Genomic DNA, 26,421 nt, shown 5'->3' with positions numbered 1-26,421 from the left:
AGTACCAGTGTGAAATAACAGAAAACTAGCAGTTTTCATCTAGAGAACTTACCCCAGCACGGAAAGAGCAGGGTGCCCTTGGTACATCAAGTACATCTTTCTGTGTCTTGATTTCCCCATCTGTAAAATGAGAACAATTTCTTCTCCCATATCTGTTTTATGGGGTCTTGTGAATATCAAGAGGGATACTAGAGGGCTTCATAAACTTTAATGTACATGAGAATTACATGGGGATGTTGTTAAAATACAGATCTTGATTCCATAGTCCTGGGGTAGGGAGACTGCATTTCTAACAAACTCCCACATCAGTGGATGCTGCTGGTCTGGAGATCACTCTGAGTAGGAGGGGCTAGCAAATAAGAGGACAATTTAAGCATTACAAAGCACCAGGAAACTGTAACAATTTAATTATTTTATGTATTTGCCCTTCTAAAAAGCAAATTTGCATCTTAAAAGAAGTCTTCACATCTTTAATTCAAATGAATGTCATTATTTTAGGCATCTCAGATGGCTACCAGAGAGAAAATGTAAAGTTAAGAGGGACTGATTAACATTTCTGTTGTCACTGAAGCTGTCGCTTCCCTTCCTTTCCCTTTTTTTTCTCTTTCCCTCCTCCCAGAAAGAAGATTGAATCTGGATTCAAATGCAGTTTCTTACATAAGCCTGTGGCCAACAGGTGACCAAGGATGCTGAGACATTACCTGGGCCAGGTAATGGACAAAAGAGAGGTTGATTGAAAGCCACTGTTTTCTCAAAAGAAAGAGAATGTGTGTGCACCAAAAGGCATGTGCAAGACTTTGATAGCAGCACTATTCATAAAGTCAAAGCTGGAAAGAGCCCAAATGTCTAATAGCAGTAGAATAAATAAATCATGGTATATTTATACAATGGAATACTACATTGACAAAAAAAGAACAAAATACTGTATCATGTACCCTCATATATGAATCTTACAAATGAAATGCTAAGCAGCAAAAGTCAGACATAAGAGCATATGCCATATGATTCCATTTATATGAAGTCCAAAAACAAGTAAAACTAAGAATAGGGTTACTTCTGTATGGAGTTGACTGGGAATGGGCATAAGGGAGCCTTCTGGGTGCTGGAAAGATCCTTCATACTGGCCTGGGTGCTTGTACTACCAATTTACTGCTATGGATTCTTCAGATTTGTACAAATTACTATATGCTTGCTACATTCTAATATAGACATTTTAGACCTACAAAAAGAGAAAACCTGTTTCTAATTTTACCCCCGATTTTCACATTTCTGGGTTCTGTTCTCCTTCTCCTCTTCCGTCCCACATCTTTCATAAAATGGAAGCCCCTGTTGGCCAAATCAGTCAACTTCCCTGATTTGCTCCCTGCTGGCTTCGCAGGTACTTTTGCTAGACCTTGAAACAAAAATAAAACTTGCTTTCTCATCACTTCCCCTGTGACTGCACAAGAGGCCTCAGGCTGTGTAGTTTGCTGCTCACAGGTTCCCCTCTGAGCTCAAAACCTGCTCCTGCCTCAAGTGCTGTGCTCTGGCCACCAGAACCCCTGCTCTCTCTGTGGCTGTCAGTTGCAAACCTGTCTCCTCAAGACCAGAATCAGACATGCAGAGCTGTTTAGTTTGTAGTTTAATGCATGTGTCCCATGTTTGGGTTTCTCCAAGAAGGGTCTGAAAGCTGTGGGGTATCAATTAACTGTTATCACAGTGCTGCCTAATAGGTCACCCCAAAACTCAGTGTCTTCAAACTACAACCATAATTAGGTCTCAAGGTTATGAGTCAACTGGGTTGTCTTTCGGTTCAGAGCCAGGCTCTGCTGATCTCAGCTGGGGTTGCTTGTGAGTCAGTGGTCAGTTGGAGAATGAGTGCTCTAGGATAACCTCACCCCCATGTTTGGTGGTCAGCTGGCTGCTGTCTGGGGAAATGACATGGTTGGGTCATGTGTCTTCCATCCTCCAGGAGGCTAGCCTGGGCATTGCCGTATGGTGGTGGCTGGGGGTCCAAAAGAGAAAGGAGAGGTGCTCAAGGGCTCTGGATGTCAGGCCTGGAACTGGCAAACCTATTTGTTTTCCTTGACTCTATTGGTCCAAACAAGTCCAGCCAAGGTTCAAGCAGCAAACATGCTCTACCTCTAAATTGGAGGAACTGCAAAATCACATTGCAATGAGAGTGCATCAGAGACGGGAAGAAAATAAGGGCCATTTTTTTTTTTTTTTTTTTTTTTTTTTGTAATCAATCTGCTACATGTGGCTGGGGCATCAAGACAGTAGCATCGAGAATAGTCTTTTTCTTATTGCAAAGCATCTATTGGGTAGCAGCTGCTACCCAGGCTTCCCAGGCTACACCCTTGACCCTGGCCCCATAAAAACAGTCAAACCTGTCCTTGAGCTCTCTTTTATGCTTAATTCCTTTGGGGCTCAGCAGGCTGTTTTAATCCTGACTGGTCAAACAAATGTGTGGCAATGTGGGTGATCGCATAAAAGGAGCAGTCTTAAATATTTGCACTCATTGGAAGCTGTTTTAATTCAAGTTCCCTAGAAAAGCCTGAAATGGGGATTCTTGTCAAGTGATTTGTTGGGGGAAAATTCTCAGGAAAAGGGGAGGGGACTAGGCATGGATATGGTCAGCCCTAGAGATCAGAATTGTCCTACCCTTGAGACAGGGAAACTGGGCTTTCTTGTCCTCATGTCAGTCAGCCACTGGCTATGGCTGGCCTAGGTGAGGGGTGGCACACATCTCCACTGTTGTGGTGTCCATCAGCTTCAGGCAGTTTTCTAGAGAATATAGCTGTGAGCTCTCAGAGCAGTTGGGAATGGGCATGTAGCCTGGGAAAGAGGGCCAGAGTAGACCCCAACAATATCTACTACAGAGACATACTATTTAAAAATTAAATTCTGAACCCAAAGAAGAAATAGACAAAAATTAGAGGTGGCTTACACTTTCTGATACCAATTCCAATATGGGGAAAGGGGCTCAGGTTCCCACACTATGAAACAATTCTTGGACACCAACTTGGTGTTCAACATTCAATTCAATTTCGAAACTATCTACTTGAGATAGTGTCAGATACCATAGGTTTTGGGCTCAGTCCTATGAGACTGCCCTCTACTTCACGAGCCAGCCAATCACAAGTCCAGGTTATTACCTGTACTTTGGGCCAAGTAGCTATACTTTGCAGGTTCTAATGACTCCCTCCTTGTGTTTGAGTAATTTACTAGCATGGTTCACAAAATTTACAGAAACATTTTACTAGGTTATGAGTTTATTATAAAAGGATATAACTCAGAAGCAGCCAGATGGAAGATAGGCACAGGGCAAGATATGGGGAAAGGACAAGTAGCTTCCATGTCCTCTCTGAGTATGCCACTCTACCCCAAACCTCCACGTGTTCACAAACTCAGAATCTCTCCCAACCCTGTCCTTTTGGTTTTTTTGTGTTTGTTTGTTTGTTTTTAATGTAGGCTTCATTACATAGACATGAATGATTGAATCATTGGCCATTAGCAATTGATTCAACCTCCAGCCCTTCCTCCCTCCCCAGAGGTTAGGGGGATGGGACTGAAAGTTCCAACCCTCTAATCACCTCATTGATTCTCCTGGCAAGCAGCCCCCATCCTTAGGTGCAGTCCAAAAGTCATCTATTAACATAAATACACTTTTATTGCTCCCATCACTTAGGAAATTCCAAGGGTTTCAGGAGCTCTGTGCCAGCAAAAAGGACAAAGACCAAGTATATATTTCTTATTATAAATCACAATATCACAAGGTTTGACAAATGTCTAAATGTTTGATGAGTTGTAATGTCATGTAAAGAAACCTATTCTATAGGCAGATCTAGGATCCATCATTGGGCCCTCCATAAAAACAGATTTGTACTTAAATAAGGGGAGAACTTGCACAATTAGAGTCATATATGAACATGAAAAGGTCTGTTCTAGGAATAGAGAGTTTCCCAAGAAGAGACTGGACACAATTAGGCAGGAAGATAGTATAGAACATTAGTTATGTTCCTCAAAGAAAGAAAGAGATGTTAGCTAGGAGTTCTTGACCAGAGATTTAAGAAAAGGTGTACAATGGAGACAGTTGTTCAGGACAAATACACTTCTTCTATTTATACAGGGCTTTGGCCTGTTTATTATGAATGAATTCTCTATTCATTACCCCCATGGGCCACATGCCTAGTGAGAAGTGGATAGAAGGGATCTTGCAATCAGAATGAGCCCTGGTGCATATATGGCACCAGCCACAAAGGAGAACAGAAAGGTGGACCCTAAAAGAATGATCAAGATAGAACCTAGGAAGAAAGATCACTGGGTATATCCCTCTCAAAGGGACACAGTACTGGTCCACCGTCCAGTACTGGCTCTGAGTCTTATTGGAAATATACTCTCAGATATGTAGGTCTTCTGCTTGGTGGAATTCTCTCATGCCTCTAAAATGGCTTCACAAGAAACCTACTTGGGGACCCTTTAATAATCCTACTGTCCAGCTGCTCCCCAGGCCAATAAAATCAGAATTTCTGAAGGTGGGAGACATAATAATTTTTAAGTCATTTTAAACCCACCAGGTGATTTCATTGTGTAATTAAGGTTGAAGACCATTGGTCTAGGGATAGCAATTCTCAGACCTTAGTTTGCAGCAGAATCACCTGGAGGGCTTGTTAAAACACATGTTACTAGAGTGTCAGATTCAACAGATCTGGGATGAGCCTGAGACTCTGCATCTCTAACAGGCTCCCAGGTGATGGTGCTGCTGCTGCTGGTGGGAACACCATATTTTGAGTATAGGTTTCTAGATTTAGCAACCTCCCATCCCATCCCATCAGTGCTCATTGGAGGTTTTAACTTTCTCCTGGCTAGGTCCTAGGGGCTGGGGGTGGATAGAGGAGTACAAAATCATTGGGATGCATGATAGGCAGTGATGAGCATTAAGTGACTTCATCTGGGACTAGAAAAAGAGCTGGCTAGGAGGGGGTGCTTTTGTACCTGTAAATAAGATATTTTCTCAATTAGATTTAAACCTCAGCTGCCAGGGGGAAAAATCACTTATGAAAGTTGTATACTTCAGAGCAAATGGATTTAAGAATACTTATCTGTGATAAAGATATTTTTTTTGGCTTGCTTGCAAAGTAAAAAATTGTGACCAAGAAGTAACACTATGATATGAAACAGATTCCACAAACAAGTGAAATGAAGTCAGTCAAGAAAAGGCAACATAAGCCATCTTGCTCAATTACAGTGGCCCAGCATCATAGGCAAATGTTACCGTTAATGCTAACCATTCAACTTCTGAAATTTCTCCAAGAATGAAAATCATCCAGTGATGAAGAAATAATCAAGGAAATCTCAACTACAGTCACCAATGTTGCATTTTCTGATCTTAAGAGAAGAAGTTTTCACAATAAAATCAAGCATTTTATAATCATTTTTCCAGAACTGGATCTTTATTCTAAAGTTTTTGACCACTTGTTTCAAACTTTTTGTGCTTTTTTATTGTCTCTTTCAGCCCTGATGATTCAATGTCTACAATTAGTATCTATATTGACCTGAATCATTAAGCCGTTCTTTATTAAGCCCACTTAGCACTTTGCTAATTGCCTACCCAAGTCCTTTCTCCACTTCTGCCTCACTAACTGAACCCTGATTCTTTTTCAGAGCAGCAAAGTACCCAGCTAAAAATGTTCACCACTCCACCTTCCTTTGCAGCTGCCAGTCATGGCCAGTGAAATGTGAGTGGAGGTCACTAGCTACAGCTTCCAGGAAACCTTTCAGAAGTAGAGAGAGACCCAGCTTGCTTGTACCTATTAGCTCCTTCTCCTCATCATCCTTCTCACCTCATCTTTCCCAACATGGATCAGAGGACATCCTGTGGCCTTGAAGTGTTGTGCCTGAGGACAAAAACCACTTACCAAGGCTGACAGAATGTGAAGTTAGAAGGAAACTAGGATGTTGATAACAGCATGGATTTTGCAGCATCAGCCCAGGGTTGCCGACTTCCAGTCTTCTTGTGACAAAAAAGAAATCCTAGCTTAGAGAGACCATGATGGGCCACTCCCTGTGTCTTATAGTGCCAAACAATGCCACTCTATTCTTTGTTTTTTTTTTTAAAGGTTTATTTATTTTTGAGAGAGAGAGAGAACACAGAAGGGGAGGAAGAGAGAGAGGGGGACAGAGGATCTGAAATGGTTCTGCGCTGATAGCAGCGAGCCCCACGTGGGCTCAAACCCACAAACTGCGAGATTATGACCTGAGCCGAAGTCACACTCAACCGACTGAGCCACCCAGGTACGCCTTCACTCTCTTCTTTAAAGTAGCTCTGTTACTGGTAATAGTATAGCAGTAATTTGCAGACTTGAGTGTGCATCAGAATCACCTGGAGGGCTGGAAATACAAATATCTGAGTCCCAGCCCCAGATATTCTGATCTAGTAAATCTGGGGACAGGCCTAAGAATATGCATTTGTAACATGTTCCCAGGTGATGCTGATGCTGCTGGTCTGGGAACTGCACTTTAGGAACTCACTGATAGAGATGTATAGTAAGGAGGCAAACCTATCTGTGATGCTTTCAGTGTAACCCTGCCTTAGGAGAGAAGCCGAAGTGGGTGGCATTTCAATGTCCATTTCTTGAATCCCCTATTTCTGTGACTCTGTTTACACTGGCCAAAAGACCCAAATACTCTCCATTTTCAGCTGTTGGGTGCTGGTAGTCAAACTCTCAAAGTGGCTGGCTAAATATTTTCAAGACATCCTAGGTATTAGCAGGCTAAAAAACAATATTGGGTCAAACAGCTTCATGAAATCTTATCTTTCCCTTTAACATACCAGGGTATTTCTTGGGACCTGGTTCACATATGTAGTCAGTTTCAGGCACCAACAACTTCTTTTTGCTGTATCTGCCTGTGGGGACCACTCCCATCCAAAGCGTATTTGAGGGAACAACTTTTTTCTAATATCAGTGAGTTTAGAAGAAACGCAAGGTGATATTGTCTCACCATTCCTCTTTGAAGACTCTCTCTCATACCAGCAACTAATAATTGCTAACTTTCCAAAGGAGTCAGGGGAGATTAATTTTCTACAAAAGCTGATTTATGGCCAGTCAACTCTGAGAAGATGGCCTGAGTCACCGTCCTGGACTCATGTGCACTGCCGAACATTCAGCGATAAAAACCTTCCCTTTAAACACAGAAAATTTATGGGCAAACTTCAAGGTCCTCCCCTAAACTCAGAAATTAATCTTGAGGGTAGATAGGTAAAACAAATAAAGACCATTTGCAAAGCAGCAAAAAGGGATGCCCCAAATTTGGCTTTTTAAGCACTGTCCCCAGGTTGTGAATATTGAGCCTTCGCCCTTTACATTCTTTGTATTTCCCCCAATTAGGGATGAAGCTGACTCTGCTCCAATTGTACAGCAAAGTAGTTTAAAATTTAAGATGTTTTTGAGAATGTGCAGAACAGAATAGCTATAAAAATGCTATTACTATCATTTATTGAGCATAAATCCCTGTTCTAATGACTGAACCCTGAATTTTTAGGAAGTCATTTAGGCCTCCTAGTGACCTCATGTATGAATTGAATTATTTCTCCCATTTGACAGACGGGGCAAAGAGAGGGATCTAATTTAATCTAAACCACAGCCATTAAAGTGGTGAAGCCGGGATTAGAGGACCAGCAGGCTGACCTCAGAACTCTTAAACACATGATTTATTGCACCAAACAAAACAAGCAAACAAACAAACAAACAAACAAACAATCTGACACAGGGATGTACTGATCTCAAAGTTGTTTTTCACTCTCAGACCTGTGGAGAAAGTTGGGGTGGCATATTTATGTTTTGTGGGGGCTCAAAAGAACTTAGGTGTCTTCAAAACCAGACCAGGAGAGGTACAGAGCTCATGAACAATTATAATATGCCCACTTATTTATTATAATTGTATAAGCTATAATTACATATGAGTTTATATAACATATAACTAATAATATATAATATAGATGAGATGATATTAATACACACCGTATTGATTATAATGTCTTATATAATAGGTGTTATTTACCACATATAGCTTTTGAAACAGTCTTATTAAGATATTATTCACATACCATAATATTCAGTAATTTAAAGTATACATTTCAATAGTTTGTAGTATAGTCACAGAGTTGTGCAACCATCACCACTGTCTAATTCCAGCATATTTTCATTATCCCAAAAGAAACTCCATCCCCTTTAGCAGTCACTCCCCTCCTATCCATTAGGTATTTCCCCCTCCCTTCAGTGTCTGGCAACAACTAATTCACCTTCTGACTTTACGGAGTCGTCCATTTTGGGTAGTCCAATAAATGAAATCACACAATATGTGATCTTTTGTAATGGGCTTCTTTCACTGAGCATCATGTTTTCAAGTTTCCTCCATGTTGTAAAATGTGTCAGTGTGTTATTCTTTTTTATGGCCAAATAACATTCCATTGTATGGGCACACAATATTTTGTTTATCTGTTAATCAGTTAATGGACTTCCCCTTTTGGTGATTACTTATAAGTAACGGTGCTATTAGCATTCAGGTACAAGTTTTCATATGAATATGTTTTCAGTTCTCTTGGATATATACCTATGCATGGAACTGCTGAATCATATTGTAACTCTATGTTTAGCTTTTAGGGATCTGCCAGACTGTTTTTCAGATGTGGCTGCACTGCTTTACAATCCCATCAGCAATGTGTGAGGGTTCCAATTTCTCTACCCTCATCAACATTTATTGTCTGTCTTTTTTATTTTAGTCATCTTAGTGGGTGTGAAGAGCTATCTCGTTGTAGTTTTGATTTGCATTTAGGTAATGACTAATGATGTCAAGCATCTTTTCCTGTGCTATGGACCTTCTGTACATCTTCTTTGGAGAATGTCCCTTCAGATCCTTTGCCCATTTTTAAGTTAATTTGTTTGTCTTTTTGTTGTTGACTTGTAACTGTTCTTTATACAGTCTAGTTCCTTATCAGATATGTGATTTGCAAGTATTTCCTCCCTTCTATGGGTTGTCTTCTCACTTTCTTTGTGGTTTTCTTTGAAACACAATTTTTAAAAATTTTGATGAAGTCCAATTTATTTACTTTTTCTTTTGTCACTTGTGCTTTGGGTGTCATATCTAAGAAGTCATTGCCTAATGCAACATCACAAATATTTATGGTTAGGTTCTCTACCAAGATTTGTATAATTTTAGCTCTTCCATTTAGATATTGGGTCTATTTTTAGTTAATTTTTGCATTTGATACGAAGCACACATCCAACAATTTTCTGTTGCATGTGGATATCCAGTTGTCCCAACATCATTTGTTAAAAACATTATTCTTCCTCCATTGAATTGTGTTGGCACTCTTGCCAAAAATCAATTGACCATAAATGTAAGAATTTATTTCTGGACTCTAAATTGGATTCTATTGATCTATATCTCTGTCCTTATGCCCGTATTCATGAAATTACTGCAGCTTTGCAGCAAGTTTTAAAATGAGAAAGTGTAAGTTCCCCAGCTTTACTCCTCCTTTTTTAGGATTGTTTTGACTCTTCTTTATTCCTTGAATTTCCATGTGAATTTTAGAATAAGCTCATCAGTCTATTTCTGCAAAAATGCAGCTGGGATTTTGAATAGGACTGGTTTTTAGTCTATAGATCAATTTGGGTATTGCTATCTAAACAGTATTAAGCCCTCCAGTACATAAACATGAGATGTCTTTCTATTTAGTTAGGTACTTTCAATTCTTCCAGCAAAACTTTGTTATTTTCAGTGTTCAAGTCTTATGCTTTTAATTGCTTAGATTTTCCCCTATATGTTTTATTCTCTTTGATGTTATTATAAATGGCATATTATGCTTAATTTCATTTTTGGATTGTTAATTGCCAGTGTATAGAAATACAATTGATTTACATGTATTGATCTATCTAGCAACCTCACGAACTTCTTTATTTTTTTATTAGTTCTAATAGTGTTTTTGTGGATTCTTCAGGATTTTCTACATATATGATCTTGTCATCTGTGAATAGAGGTAGTCTAAATTCTTTCTTTCCTGTCTGAATGCCATTTGTAATTAATTAATTAATGCCTAATTGCTTTGGCTAGAATCTCCAGTAAAATGTTGAATAGAGGTGGTGAGAGTAGACCATCTTGTTCCTGACCTTGTGGGAAAATTTTTCAATCTTATGTTGGTATGATGTTAACTGTGGGCTTTTTATAGATGGCCTTGTCAGATTAAGGAAGTTCCCTTCTTTACTAGTTTATTGAATATTTTTATCATGAAAGGGTGTTGAATTTTGTCAATGTGTATTTTGTGTCTATTGAGATACTCATGTAGTTTGTGTCCTTTGTTCTATTAATTTGGAACATTACATTGTTTGATTTGGGTGTTAAGCCAACCTTGCATTACTGGGATAAATCCCAGTAGATCATGGTGTATATTCCTTTCTATATATTGCTTGATTCAGCTTTCTAGAACATATGATATTTTCATTATGAAGTGTAATTAAGTCTTAGGAGTTATACAGACCTGGCTAGATATAAATATAGCCTCTGGCATCTATACTGGCTGTGTGACCATGGGCAAATTATCCCCCCAGTTGTTGCCTCAACTATAAAATGGAGATAATAGAATATACCTCTATTCCCTTGGGTTGTTGTGAGGATTGAATGACACATCTAGAAAATTTTAGTATCTGGCACATAGTAAGTACCCAGTAAATAGTAATCATTATGGTAATTATTTTAATACAAATTATGACCATTTCTCTAGCAGCCAATTGGTGCTTATTAGTGGAGTTATATCCTTTCTTTATTAAACTTTATTAAACTTTATTTCCATCCAATCAGTATTTGCTATACAATTGTGAACTCCTATACAACTAAGTGATTTGGAAGGTTACCTCATAAAGGTAATTTTAATTATCTATTTCTGCAGAAGGCAGAAATATGCTCACATGATAGCTAAATAACAGCCCCTTATGATACAGGATCAGCACCCTGGGGACATGGGAGATGTGTGATCTAGAGTCAGAGAAGGAAGAAACCTGGGGGAGAGTGGGCTGAAGGCAAGAGAAATTCAGAAAGATGCTTCAGCATGGCAGAGCCAGTACTGAACCTAACAGGATTAGAAGAAGGTTTGCCCCACGCAGAACTAAGTATGCCAACACAAGGATAACGTCGAACAGTCATGTAGTGATGGGAATGGGAACAGTGAGGGATTGGCAGGACTAGTGTAGGGACTTCCTCCCATAGACCAGTGAGGGACATCTTCTCTATAGACAGAGGGTTCTCTCTGGGAGAAGGCTAGAGGGGGCTTGTGGCACTGGCTCTGGCCTGTAAGATGTAGAGACTGGTACGCCTGAATTTAAAGGTAAGATAGCTTCAACATCTTCCTCACCCATAGTTTTGAACATTGCCTGTTATGTTCTTGTAAAACAAAGATCTAATTTTGACACGGTTCTGCTTACAGCCCTTCAAGGCTTCTCTTTATCACCAGCGTAAACCCCAAATTCCTTAAAATAGTTTGCAACATCTTTTGCATATTCTCTCTCTCTCCTTGCCATTCTGTCATATTCAATGACTGCTTCCTTCTTGAATATACCTTTTTATCACTGAGTTTTTGCAAATGCTGTCTCCTCCTCAGTGAACCCTCCCTCTTCCCCTCTTCCCCACCTCCCAGTTGCCTTCACATGACAAGAATTCCTCTTCAATCTAAAGTTGTCAGTTTAGCCTGAAATTTCTCTCAGGAAACCTGACTCCCAAATTTTTAGGTAGAGGCCCTTCCATGTGCTTCCATAGCCCCCTGTTCCCCTATATACCTGTTGCATGTGAGCTAAATTAATTATTGCCTGTTGGTGGCTGTAGGCTCAGAGAAGATCATTCATCACTCAAAATGGGGTTCTCACCCAGCAGAAGGAGCTGAGAGCATGTTAGAAATGCAAACTCTTGGGCCTTACCTCAGACTTACTATGTCAGAAACTCTGGAAGGTGGGACCTAGGAATCTGGGTCTCACAAACCTTCCAGGTGATTCTGATGAATGCTAAATTTTGAGAAGCACTCATATAGTCAGGTGCCTGGCTACTGGTACATGGTCAGTCAATGAATAAGTGCATTAGTCCTAACTATACTACAAATCATGTAATCATCACCAGATCACTTAGCCTTGTGATTCTCATCTGTAATATGCAGACCTCCTCTCCTCTCATGGAGGAGAAGATGTGATTGATGGCTTATGAAGAATCTCCTGCACACTGCCACATAATAGGTTCCTTCTCTCTTGTTTCTTCATTCTTATTTGTAATTCAATTGACTTCCTGCCAGGGTGGCCTTCCAACCCTTAACCTGTTTTCAGATCTTGGGCAAGTTTGGAGCATCACTATTTCTGTTCACAGCTCCAAAAATGGAATAAGTAAAATGCAGCTGATAGAGAAGGGTGTTGTTGGGAGTTTGCAGATGGTCCATCTGATCAGGAGTTTGTCTGGTTCCGTGGGTTGATCAACATATGTCACAGATGACAGGATATTGAAATGTTTTCTTTCCTAGCTTCAAGCCTACAGGCTAGGTGAGAACCATCACTTTTATTTTTAAAAGATAAAATTTTGGTTATCAATATTTTTTGATGCCAACAATAATAATTGCATTCTAATTCTTTATTAAATGGTTTCAAAATTTGAGGTAATATCTCTCCTAGTTTTGTGGTTTTAAAGGTTTTCTTAAAAGCATAATAAGATAAGATTTAAAAGATCCAAAGATCCTAGGCTGTTTTCTTTGACCACATCGAACTACATCCGAGTCTGTTTCCTAAGTTCCTAATGGTTTCAGTCGAGGTCTCCTTCTCCTTAAATTGTCATTGAGACATTGAAGGGGTTATAATTTCCTCCACATTTATTTGAATTGAATGGCCAATTAAAATACACAGTAACTAACCCCTAAATTGACTGGATTTCTAAGAGATTTTTCAAAAGGTAGTTAAGGAGATATTAAAATAAATGATGCTTGAATGGTTAAACTCCCCACAATTCTTTTAAAGTCCTGCTTTAATTTAGGTGGAAGCCCATGCGATATGGAAAGTGCTACAAAGAATGGAGTGGGGGCAGTTTGTGTTCTTCACCAAGGGGAAGGGATCGGTGGAAATTGATGGAGACAAAGAAAGGCTTCTGATCTTGTGCCCTAGCATTAAATGGAATTAAATGGATGCGAGGCCCACAATGGGAAGCTTGACACTGTGCTCTGGGAAAACAGTCTCAGCAAAGTGTCCTGTATCCAAGAATGACAGACAACTGTCAGAACCACCTTTCTTCCAAGGACTGACTGCACAAATCTGAACAGTGAGGATAGAGGGTGACCGAATACCAAATACCAGGGAGAATCCTTCCCTGCACCAATTCTATTCTGCATAGTTTCCTGAACCTCTCTGTGAGCTGAGGGGTGGGGAGAGAAGAATGAATATACTCACTGAGACTGAGTCCTCCTTAGCCCAAGTGAAATGAGGACTTGGAGTCAGCTATAATTTGATATTTTTTTCCTAATGAAGAATAAAGCAGCATGCCATATTTTTAAACATGAGAATTTTCAGAAGCAGAAGCACACTGACAGCTTAAGTTAAAATTCTCTTTCATCTCTGCATCTTCTCACCTCTGGTAAAGATGTCAGAACCAAGTAGACATAGATAAGGCAGGTACTTCGTGGCACATAAGATGAAGGGCCTGGAACTTTTGGTTGACCAAAAGGCACTCCACCTTGTCAGAGGTGGTAGACAGTATAGCTAAGAGAACAAGCTGGGTTCAATCCAAGCTGCACTACATGCTAGCTGTGTGATCTCAGGAATGTTCCTTATCTTCTCTGTGCCTCAATTCTGTCATTTGCATAAGGGGATAATAATGGGGTATTCTATAATATTATTGAGATGGTTAAATGAGTTAATATATTCATAGCACCTGGAACATTGTCAAGCCCAGGATTAGGGCTCAGTGAATGTTAGTATCGCCATTGTCATCATGATTATTATTCCATGGGGCTGTGTCAGGTGACCAGGGTACGAATTTGACTTGACTCCTTTCCTTTTGCAAAACAAAAAGTACTAGATAAGCTAGATTAAGATCAGCTGTTTCTAAATACATTTTTGGCACCAGAAATAATTTTCAAACATAAAATTCAAAAGGATCTTAGCATATATATATTCATTGATGTTCTTTGATTCTAGTTGTTTAAATCAACAAGAAAAATAAGAGAAATCTGGGGGCGCCTGGGTGGCGCAGTCGGTTAAGCGTCCGACTTCAGCCAGGTCACGATCTCGCGGTCCGTGAGTTCGAGCCCCGCGTCGGGCTCTGGGCTGATGGCTCAGAGCCTGGAGCCTGTTTCCGATTCTGTGTCTCCCTCTCTCTCTGCCCCTCCCCCGTTCATGCTCTGTCTCTCTCTGTCCCAAAAATAAATAAACGTTGAAAAAAAATTTTTTTTTTAAAATAAGAGAAATCTGTGTGCTCACATTACAAAATAGCTCAGGAAGAATAGCTTCAAGAATAGCCAGATACACAGGTACAAACAAAATTATCGGGATCAGTTTTCTTTGTGTGCTTCTGTCTCCTCTCCCCTCTTTGTCTTTCTGCTTCCCTCTGCTTTCTCTCTTTCTGCTCCATTCCCAGGATCATCTGCCCCTCCTCATCACAGGACAACTGCCAGCAGCTCCCAGAATAATATCCTTCTAAATTCTAATACACTGAAAAAGAGAGAGCATCTTTTCTCTAGCATTCTCTGTGAATGTCCTGTCTTTCATTTTGATTGGCCTGGCATGTATGGAGCATATACCGATTATAAGGGCCAGAGGAATGTGTTGCACTGATTGGCTACTTGGGTCACATGTTCCACCAGTGAGGTTGGGAAGAAGGAAGAAGCCCTGCCCCTGAGGACAAAGGGAATAAGTTGTACTCACCAGGCTTGCTTTGCACCCTATCTCCTTGGTCGGCCCTTTTCAAAAGCCCAAGTGTTCCTAGTCTGGATCCCATTGGATGTGGGAATCTCCAACATTTTGCAAGTTTGCCACATTGCAAGTCCTATTGGAGCAATTACCATGGGAGCAGTCAGGGGCCTGAGCAGTTCCTTGAGGGAGGTTCCACTGAGTCTCCCTCAAATCATAGCAGGCTGACAACTACCAGCTCTGCTGTCCCATGAGGCATTGCCTTGTCTCTGTGCTGTCTATCATAGACTTGTATACAGCAGCAGGCAGGAGCATCATTTGGGTTGAGTTCTGCACCACACTGCATGCCATGCACCTACTGTTCCAATTATTTGTTGCAGCTTAAGACAATAATAATTAGTATTTCATATGATTCTGGGGATAACTAGGTTCCTCTGGGAGTTTCTGGTTTCCAGCCCTTGGTGGTTACAAACAGCAGCTAGGGCTGAGTCCTCTTGAAGGCTTCTTCCTTTATATGTTCTGTGTTCCCTAGGCTGAGAAGATCAAATGGCAAGAGCTAGAACATCTGGGGCTCATTGTTCATGTCTCTCACACACTCTCTCTCTCTCTTTTCATCTCAGTGGCCTCTCCACATGGTGTCCCCAGCAGGGCAGCCTCCAGATTGTTATGTTTCTTAAAGGGCAGATGAAGACACCAAGAGTGGGTGTTCCTAGAGAACAAGGAGAAACCTGTATTCCCCTTTTCACACCTGGCCTTGGAGTTATACAGTGTTACTTCTATTGCACTCTTTCTATTGAGGCAATAACAAAGCCCATCCAGTTGCAAGGGTTTGGGAACACAGATTCTATCTCTTTGAGGGAGATGTGTCAAAGAATGTACAGCCCTCTTAAAACCATCTTACCCCTGGGGATGGCTTTGGGTTAACCCAAACAATGTGTACTTTCCACGTCTCTGAAAACCACTTCACATTTCTCCACTTGAAATCACATTTTAGGGATTATCTTTGGACATGCTGTTCTGATTCTGTCCTTTTCTTGATGGAAATGAGGTGAGATTATCAGGGTATATAACAAGAAAAGTAGTTTCTTATACAACCATGTAGCAGAAAAGAGACTTAGACATCACATGCAAATGCGGTGGTCTCCATCTGGGCACATGGACATATTTTTGATAGTTGGGATTCTTTTCAACACTTGTGAAAATATTGCAATATCTCACCCCAGTAGTTTGGGCTTTTGCTATAGAATACGGCTAAAGTCAAAAACAATATTGAGGAACTCTGGAGGGATTGTAATACAATCTTATTACCTGGAGTTTGATCATTTTCAGGAAAAAATCCCAATGTTATATTTAAGGTGAGCTCTAGCATTAATTGCAAATTTTGTCATGTCTTCATATTCAGAGTAAAAGGGAAAAGACACCAACATCTGACTGAACCAATGCCCAATTCTCTGCTTTTTGCAACCAACCCGTCCTTGAGGTGTTTACCCAGCATGTACTTAAAATCAGAAGGCAGGGAGAAATCAATATGAGAATGCATCTACCTAACCCTTCAGAAGAAACCACTTAAAAGTGGATTGGGGAATCCTCATTCTCGCATGTTTGTAAGGGTGTTTAAGAAAGGGTTGCATAGTGGAAAGACATGCAAATTATGTCTTCCTTTTAATTTCTGACACCCAACCCAGGCCTAACCCCTTTTATTGTACCTTACATGCCTTCAAAATAGTGTAAGGATAAAATCCCCCATTATAGAACTGACTTATTATTAGGAGCTGAGCTCTGCTGAGGAAATAGTACTAGGTAAAATTATAAAACCAGCACAGATGGTCTTTAGTTTTCTACTCCTTAGTGTGCTAACATTTGAGTCTGCAAAATCTATTCTCTTACTAGTGACTCTGGCAGTACTAACTTGGAGATGCTATGGCCAACTCCTTTCTTCCCTAGGCTTAGGACTATCTAGTTAACTGGTAAACGTTTATGATGCTGGCTCCTGGGTTCATTCACAGGCATTCAATGTGCATTTATTGAGCACCAACTGCATGCCAACGGTTGTTCTAGGCATTTAGTTTATGGAAATGAACAAGACAGTCATAGTTTTGATGTATGGAACTTAGTTTAGTGCTATATCTTTCTGGAAACGCAACAGTGAGGGGGGAAGTTCTATACATTGTTCATTTCTACTGTAAAGCCAAGAGGGAGACCAAAAGGAAGTTTTCTGAGCTTTACAGTTGAGTGATGTTCTTCCTTTTCCCCCCAGTCCTATAATACTTTCTACATAAAGTACAGAGAGCCCCAGAGGTGGCTGAAATAATAGCAAATGTTTTCTGGAAGACTTAATTTATTAGTTAAATTTCCCCAAGATAGAAAATTACAAATATTTGCTCAAAGTGCATGCTTGTCATTCTCTATCAATGTGAAATTTTGTTTCTTGGGACAGACTGGACTGGACTCGTTAACTTGGGGCTAAGCTGAAAGGAAAAGACTAAGATGCTATTGCTGGGGAAAAAAAAGTCAATGGGCAGGTAGAATACAGTATCCATTTAATCAACAAATATATATTAATTTCCCATAGGCCCTAGGGTTATTGTAAACAGGACAAAGTGACTCTCCTGTGAATTTTGTATTCTAGTAGGGGAGACAGAAAATAAATGAGTGCAAATAAATAAATTCTATAATCACAGAGTAAAGTCAAAGAGAATGACAGAGGTAGGCTGTGTTTGAGATAAATTAACCACAGCATGGTACTCTAAGGAGTTGAGATTTAAGCCAGATCTGAAGAATGTGCAGGAGTGACTCATGCAAGGATCTACAGGAGGGTTTCAGGTAAACAGAGTAGCATGGGACAAAGTAAGAAATCCAGTAGGACAGGACAGAGAGAGGAACTTATAGTAGCACATACCTAGTTGGTGCTGAGCCATCTGGTAGCAGGCTGTCTCTGGAAAGAAATGATCCAATTATTTAAACAGGATTATGGACAGCTCAGAGCCAGAGCACTGAGGAAAAACTGATAACCATGAAAACTAGGTAAATTCTACCTTCAGAGGTAAGGATTGACCTTTGAGATTTGGGTAAAACTGAGCTGAGGTTTAGCAGCTGCTGAGAAGAGTTTTGAAGACCCTGAAGCAGAAAGGCTCTGATAAGTTTAACTTAGGAGTCTACCAATTTTCAGAATTGAGGGTCAGGGGACCTCATTCTATGGGTGAAGGTGGATGGTGATTGCTTCCTTCTTGGCTTATTCTGCCATCCTGGAAATGTACTGGATGACCGGACTTTTTACAACGTTTAACTACAGTGTGTCTGAATGGAATTAAACTTTAAAAAGAAAAAAGAAAAAAAAGGAAAAGAGATCCCATGTTTTCTGTGTTGCAGTAGGCAGGTGAGAATAACCCAAAGTCTACTGGGGCCCTATAATACACAGAAATCCACAAATCACATAATTTATACCCCTTCCTGCATTGTGAGGCTGAGATCTTCTCACTCTTGGCTCCTGAGATTGGTCTAGGGCTTGGTGATTCTGCTGGAGAAAATTGCTGTACATCCTCACATGATGGAGACTATTTACCCAGAGTAAGGCCTGCTTATTGCTTTTTATAGATGTGGAATGCTTTCATAGATTTCCTACTTTTCTAGGATGCTATTGCCAAAGGATAGAGTTGACCCTCTGTTTTCCACTGTGGGTGCTGCCATCTTCCCTGTCCAAGATTATGATGTTTTTTGCTTCCTCTCTGATACTCTGGTTTATTCTCCAAAACTGTGGACTTTTCCTTGAGCATAAATTGCTTTATATCTCTCAGGGGTGGGGACTATTCTCCACCCTTTGCCCCTATCTTCAGCTGGTATGGTCTGGTCCAGGGTCTTCTCCCAGTACTTCAGCAGACCCCCTGCTCTTCTTGGACATCCTAGAAGTAGAGAGGATCTTCCTTGATCTTCCCATGGACTGTGTCTTTCAGTAGCCTCAAGAGAAGGTCAACAAAACTGTTTTTAACTGAACTTTGAAACCATAGACGTGCTTCTCATGATTCCCTTTTATTTCCTGTGTTTCCTATAACTCTTGTCTACTCAGTCTATGGACAGTACTCTTCCCATTATCAGGCTCTGATAAAATACTTCAGCCTTGAGGCCCTTGGTCAAGCTGAGAGGAAAATTGGTTTGGCAAAGATGAAATTGGCTCACCAAATCCATTTCCCTTTCTTCGTGGCTACATAGCTAGACTACATTGGCTAGACTAGACTAGTGGCTACATTTCCTACTCTACAGTTAGTTACAGCCATGTACTTGAGTTCTATTCAGCAGAATGTGGCCCATGAAATTTTCATGAGCTCTCTTCCATTTTCTGTTTTTCCTATCTACCAACTGAATGGAGAGAATTCTAACAAACTAAGATGAGGAATCATGAGATGAAGGAGTCTGAGTCTTACCAAACCAGGAAAATCTGGTGGACTTTACATGAATAAGAAATACATTTTTATATTACTGGATTACTGAAATTACAGACGTTGGTTGTTATAGCAGCTAACATTATTTACCCTAAGTAATAGTTGGTCACATCCCTTTCCAAAGGTACTGTCCATACAGACACACATACATTCTCTGAAACTCCCCCTACATCCCAAACCACCTGGACAGATCTTCAGCTCACTCCCAAGAGGCACTGAATCTAACCAGGAACACATGTATAAGAAGCAGAGGCTCCTCTTTCCCACACCAAATCCATGATAGTTAACATCTAGTGAGCACTGGCTGAATGCCAGTCATTGTGTTAAGCAAACGCAGATTTACCGTAAAGCTAATGAAGCTGAAGTTTGGGGCCCCTCACATGCAGGGCCCTTCCCAAGGGCCTGGAAGGGGATTTAGCATGTTCGCATGGTCATGTTTTTATAAAAATCTGCAAATGTAAAATGTCTTCATTTTTTTTTTAATTTGTGGGAGGGTATATTTATGTAAACTTCAGGCCCCACCAAATCTAGATACAGCCATGAAGCAAAGTATTTAATGTGTATTTTCAAATGTCATCCTCATAGCAATTGTGTCATAGTTTCTATTATTATACAGAGAAGAAATTTGATGCATGAAGATTTTAAGTCACTTGCCCCAGCTCACCCAGCTCTGATGTGTTGGATCCAGGATTCAAGCATAGACTCTCAAGACCAACCTTGTTGTGGCCTTCATGATGCCTCCTGCCCCTGGGTCACATGCATATAGCTCAGGAAAGCCAAAGCAGAATTGGCAATGGTTAATATATTTCTCCAGGCCCCTCTGCATGACTTCCTTTAGACCCATCCTAATATCTTGAGTCCCAGATAAAACAGACTGAAGAGTTTTTTCAGGGCTACATTAAAGTGTTAATTTCACACAAGGAAGCACCTAGGATTTAGCATCAGAAGGCATGAGTTTTAGAATACGGAAACAATGGGGGGTAATGGCACACATTTTGCCAAGAGATTGCCGGAGGTAGCAGTAAGTGATTGGATCAAATGACTGTCATGGGCTGTCAAAGGCAGTGGAACAGCTTCAAAGCTCATTATTGCCTCAGCTTCCTGAGGTTCACACGGTGCCAAGGAACTGGAAGATGTGGAGGATAAACAGGCTGGCTTAGAAAAGGGGATTAAAACATGCAACTCCAGATGAGCCTTCAGGGCCAGCAGTGCCCCAGGGTTTGTGGGCACATTCCCAGCTGTTACCTGTATGGTGGTTTTATCCCCAACTAATACGCCAGCTGGTGGAGTTTTATTTCCTTGTTGACTTTTTTGCTGCCACCTGGGGAGTCTTGGTGACTGTAAACAAAGATTTAGAACACTAATAAAGTGTCGGGCGCCAATGCAGTTGACTCTGTGCAGATACTAAAATCAAGTAAGCTATGGGTAAGCAGCTGGCATGGAGGACCCCAGTCACTTGGGCTGGTGGGGAGCAACAGGGAGGTGGGGTGAGAGAGAGAGAGGTTTGATTGCTGAAGCTCCATGTTCAGGGCCCATGGCTTAGGCACTTGCAGTAGATGCTGTTGGATGGGTAGGAAATCTCAGGCCCTGGCTGCTATGAGTATTGGCTGCTAAGGGCTCACAAAGACCCACTTCCCCAAGAATTGCCCTCAACTGATGCCTAGGAGGTTACATCTCTCTACCCCTACCAGGAGAAGCCTATAGTAATGACTGATACAGGGGGTACACAAGGCCAGCCCCCTTTGTCTTAAGGAGGGGACAATCATGTCAACATTGTGATTTATGCTCCCGCGGCTTTGATGGATCAGGCCAAGTTTAGATTTTACTTGAGCACAAATCTCTGACTGGCTTCTTCCTCTATCCTGTCTGCTTTCCTTCCTTAGATTCTTCTCCGGAAGATCCTTTCTCAATACACTACAGGCATATGATTTTCCCTGTCTTGAGCCCTGTTTCTGGGGATCACCTAAGATGAATTTTGGGCCCTCATTGCCACAGCTAAGTTTGGTAGGAGGCGAGCAGGGATTTGAAACAGGCAATCCCCAGAGTTGTGTATTCAGGCAAATCCTCCAGATATGTGTATATGGAGGAGATGGCAGGTAGAGATTGAGGATATATTTTGAGGAGCAGGTGTCAGCTCCCAGGGAAAGAAAACAAGTGGGCCAATGATGGATGTCAGGGTCTTAATTAGGAAAATACAAGTAGAACACTTAGCAAGAAAACGAGAGACAAACCCACCGCTAGGGCGCAGGTCAGCAAAACCAGGGGTGAGAAATGCTATGACTTGTAGTATACATGAAAGTTTAGGGATCATATCACCAAATCCTCAGTTTGTTGTCGGTAAGACCTAACTACATATTAGCCATGTGAATCTGGCAAGTTAGTATTCCTTTCTAAACCTCAATTTCTTCATTTGTAAAAAGGCATATAGCATACATTCAGGAAATAGAAATTATTTTATTATATAAATATTATTCTAAGCCACAGTGGGTAATGGAATTTTTGCCCGCTATGCAATGGACCTGGGCCCACATGTAGATCCAGACTTGGAAAGTAAGGAAATGCAAAACTATGTGATGCAAAGTAGGGTCTAAAATAATGGCCAGGCCAAACTGCAAGGTGATAATGATATTCGTAAGACTACCAATGGTTTTGCATCTTAAAGCCCAGAGGGGTGCCTGGATGGCTCAGTTGGTTAAACATGTGACTCCTGATTTTGGGTCAGATCATAATCTCACGATTCATGAGATCAAGCCCCACATCAGGATCTGTGCTGAGCCTACTTGGGATTATCTCTCTCCCTCTTTCTTTGCCCCTCCCCACCTCAAAATAAATAAATAAACTTAAAAAAATTTAGAGCCCTGAGTTTCCACCGTTGCATTTTCAGACCCAGTCTTGGAGAGGAAGAGGGAAAGGAAGAGGAAGAGGGCCAGGAATCCTTTAGATTTGACCATCATTCATCTAGAATTGGACTCAAGAGGGTCTATTAGAGAAAGCTGGCCAGTCAATAGTTATGGACCCCAAGTCTGAAATTGCAAGAGAGTTTTTCTGTACTTTGGCAGACACTACATTCACAATGCCAGATTTCCAGTGCCTAAATAAAACTGGAAATTCTAAAAGACAAAATCAGGAACCCCAAGCCACTCAAATGTTCTTTCTTTAAAAATTTTTTTTCTTAATGTTTAATTATTTTTGAGAGAGAGAGAGAGAGAGAGAGAGAGAGAATGAGTGGGGGAAGGGCAGAGAGAGAGGGAGACACAGAAATAAAAGCAGGCTCCAGGCTCCATGCTGTCAGCACAGAGCCCGATGTGGGGATTGATCTTGTGAACTGTGAGATCATGACCTGAGCTGAAGTCAGATGCTTAACTGATTGAGCCACCCAGGTGCCCCTCAAATGTTCTTTCACTAAGACCACTCTCTACTCTCTTTACACTTCTCATACAGAGTTGTATGGTCCTTATTTTAGGAAAGGGTTCCAAGGAGCAGAACATGAGATGATAATTCATGTGCAGTTTGATTTGTTGAGGAGATTCTCTTGGGAAAAACTGGGTATGGGAAGCAGGACAGAAAAGGGAAGAAGCAAATCTTGCCACTTGCAACAATGTGGATGGAACTAGAGGGTATTATGCTAAGTGAAAAAAAATCAGCCAGAGAAAGACAAATACCATATGATTTCACTCATATGTGGAATTTAAGAAACAAAACAGATGAACATAGGGGAAGGGGGAAAAAGGAGAGAGAGGGAAGCAAACTATAAGAGACTCTTAACTATTGAGAACTGAGGGTTGATGGAGGGAGGTGGGTGGGAGATGGGGTAAATGGGAGATGGGTATTAAGGTGGGGACTTGTGATGAGCACGGGGTGTTATATGTAAGTAATGAATCATTAAATTCTGTACCTGAAACTAATTTTACCATATATGTTAACTAACTAGAATTTAAGTAAAAACTTGAAATCAAGAAAGAAAGAAAGAAAGAAAGAAAGAAAGAAAGAAAGAAAGAGAAAGAGAGAAAGAAAAAGAAAAAGAAAGAAACAAAAAGGGAAGAAGCACAGAAGAGTTCCAGCCTCAGCTTCATCCCACAGGGGAGGTTGGAATAGTAAATTAAGCCTCAGATTTTGGCCTAACCCCAAGGCAAAGGAGCTGGGCTTTCATTTTTCACCCTAGCCCATTATTGGATAAGGATTACTCTTGAAGGCATAAAATCCCAGGAACTTGTTTCTCTCAGTGGTGACCCCAGTGACCCAAGGGTGGTTCTTTATAGAGTACCACAGAGATGGACAATTAGAACTAAAGCACTTAGAAGGCAAAGGAATGAAAACTGAAAAGGTCAAAGGGACCCAAGGGAATGAGAATAGAACACCAACGTATATGCTAACTTAAAATGTGGTAACAGATATGCTAACTTATGCATACTTAAGATTATTTTAAGGGTCTGGGAAAGGCTAGTCAGTTCTGCAAATATGCAGTTTATTCTATACGTTTTAGTGTTATAAAATGGGTAAGGCATAGGATTTAGCATTAGAATATGTATAAGTCCTGGCTCTGACTCCTATAAACTGTGATCTTGGGGAAGTCACTTAGCTTCCCTGGGCCTCGGTTCCTACAGCTATGAAATGGGTTATTTTTTATTTTTTATTTAATTTTCTAAAGTAGGCTCTATACCCAACATGGGGCTTGAACCCACGATCCTGAGATCAAGAGTCATGCACTCTATCAACTGAGCCAACCAGGTGCTCCAAAAATCAGTTACTTTTTAGCTTTTTAAATATACATTGATATTTTCTGCTGGCTCCACAGGTTTGTTTTTCATTTTTTTTTATTAGAGAGAGAGAGAGAGAGAGAGCATGAGTAGGGGAGAGGGGCAGAGGGAAAGGGAGAGAGAATCTTAAGCAGACTTCACACTCAGCGACTCAGCACAGAGCCCGACATGTGAGATCATGACCTGAGCTGAAATCATGAATCAGACACTTAACCAACTGAGCCACTAGGCACCTCCTTTTTTTAAATTTTAGCAGGTTTTTGATATATATGTTTTAAAACCTTGAACAAGATATTTCTATTTTGTCTTGTAAATTAGTCAGTGTTTCCCCTCCCCCCCCCCCCCCCGCTTTATATTTCAAGCCATAGTGTTATCCATTCAAATATAGGATTGTTTCTTATCACTATGTTATATTTCCTTTTATGCTTTTTGGACTGTATTCAATTTCATCTGATATTAATATTGCTATACAGCTTTCTTTTAGTTAGTAATTGCCTTTTTGGTTTTTTCCATTTTTTTTCAACCTTTCTGGATGATTATATTTTAGGTGTTTCTACCATAAACCACATATGGGTGGATTTTTAAAAATCTGGTCTGATAATTTTGTTCTTATAGAAACTTAAAGTGTAAAAATTTTTTAACAAAGCTGAAGTTATTCAGTATCTCTATCCTCCTCCCAAATAACCCAAGAACTTGGTATGCTTTAATCATTCACTGAATACCTTCCCCATCTATATTTTCCTTGGTAGTGTTTGAATTACACCCAGTTATGTAAAAAAAATATCATTCTCTTTCTGAGTCAACAGCAAACTAAGTTTATATTTCACCAAATTCTGTACTAACTATTGTTTTTGTCCTCTGTTTCATTTCTCTCTGTCTCTTAGGGTGTTTTCTCCTTCTGCCTCAAATATATTCTTTAGTAGTTATTTCAGTGAAGATCTGTGAGCAACCATCGCATGTTATTTCCATTTCATCTTGAGTAAATTTATTTCCAGTTGTTGATTTTGTTGCTGTCTTAGTATTATTTCCTCATATGTTTTGGAATTTTATTATTAAATGGAGGTTCTCCCTCTCTCTACCCCCTGCCTTCCACTCCCCCACCTCAACCCCTATGTCTCACAGTCTTGCAGATTTGTACTTGGTCTCTTCTTCCACCACCTTCTAAGAACATTCAGTCCCAAACCAGATCTTATATTGGTAGCTCAGGGTTCCCAAACTTCACTGATATTGGAGTTATTACATATTCAGCAACTGAGGATGAAAGATTATTTCTTAAAGCTTCCCTGCTATACAGCTTTATATAAATGGTAGTTGGGATGTGGTTTCAAGAGTTTATTTCATCATCCTTTAGTGGGTAAGGAAAACTCAAACTTGCTTCTGATTTTGAAGAGTCAGTCTCTTACATCCCATGGGACACTTTTATTCTTGTTACCCCACAGGAACCCAGATTTCTCTATTTGCTTCTGGATCTGGAGTTAAGTGAGTCTGAAAACTCAATCCCAGTTATTCCTCTGTGTTCGCTTCCATTTCTGGTCTTTAGAGTGGTTTATCTCAGTTTCTAGAATGGCTGTGTTGTCTTAAACTTTTCTTTCTAGGTGTCATATTTTGTATCAGCCCCTGCTGCATAACACACTACCCTTGAAAATTGAATGATTTACTACAATCATTTATTCCCACTCATATGTGTGTGGCATTTGGCTTGGCTTTGGTTAATCTGGGATGAGCTCAGCTGGGCAACTCTACTTCACTCTACAGGAAGTAAAGGAAGACAAATCCTGACTTTTTTACCACTTGCTATCCAGTCTCCAATTGGTTACTTGCCCTACATTAGCCAAGCTCAATGGTGGCCAAATGACTGGGGTACCATTGATGAATCCATAAATGTCAGTCCCTGGGGCACAGAGATGGTAGAGAAGATGAGAAGGGCAACAGAGAATATCCTAGCACATGGCACAAGGACAGCCAGAGGGAGTTGGAAAAACACTGGGCAACATAGGGCAATGCTCAAACAGAAAACCAAGTTGCAAGTCTTGGAAGGGTGTGATTACACAAGACACATTTTAGAAAATCATTCTTTTTGGGTTTTAGGAAATTGGTAACTTCTGGTTCAGATGGGGGATACAGAGACAGAGGGGACCCAATATCTCTAAGTGGGAAAATCCTGTCACCTTTGAAAGCCTGTCTTACACTCAAAGTAATATTGCAGCCTTTGTCTTTTTATTACTTAGATCCCATTAATGTAGTCTTTTGTATTGGAAAAAAGGAGAAGGCAAATTTTTCTATGCAGTTGACACAGGAATGGTAGTCAGGAAAGCTATGGGA

At 40.5% G+C, this 26,421-nt stretch overlaps 1 long non-coding RNA gene across 1 annotated transcript in view; it reads left to right on the top strand.

Moving 5' to 3' along the window:
• The window catches only part of LOC123580501, a 167,975-nt gene that overhangs the window by 82,841 nt on the left and 58,713 nt on the right, over nt 1-26,421 (top strand). The window contains exon 3 of the long non-coding RNA XR_006703327.1: nt 620-710. This is a non-coding gene — a long non-coding RNA (uncharacterized LOC123580501). The remainder of the gene's footprint in view (nt 1-619; nt 711-26,421) is intronic.

Source organism: Leopardus geoffroyi, chromosome A3 (genome assembly GCF_018350155.1).
Source record: "Leopardus geoffroyi isolate Oge1 chromosome A3, O.geoffroyi_Oge1_pat1.0, whole genome shotgun sequence".
NCBI lineage: Eukaryota > Metazoa > Chordata > Mammalia > Carnivora > Felidae > Leopardus > Leopardus geoffroyi.
Note: the sequence above shows the minus strand (reverse complement) of the source record. Positions and strands in the feature narration are given on the sequence as shown.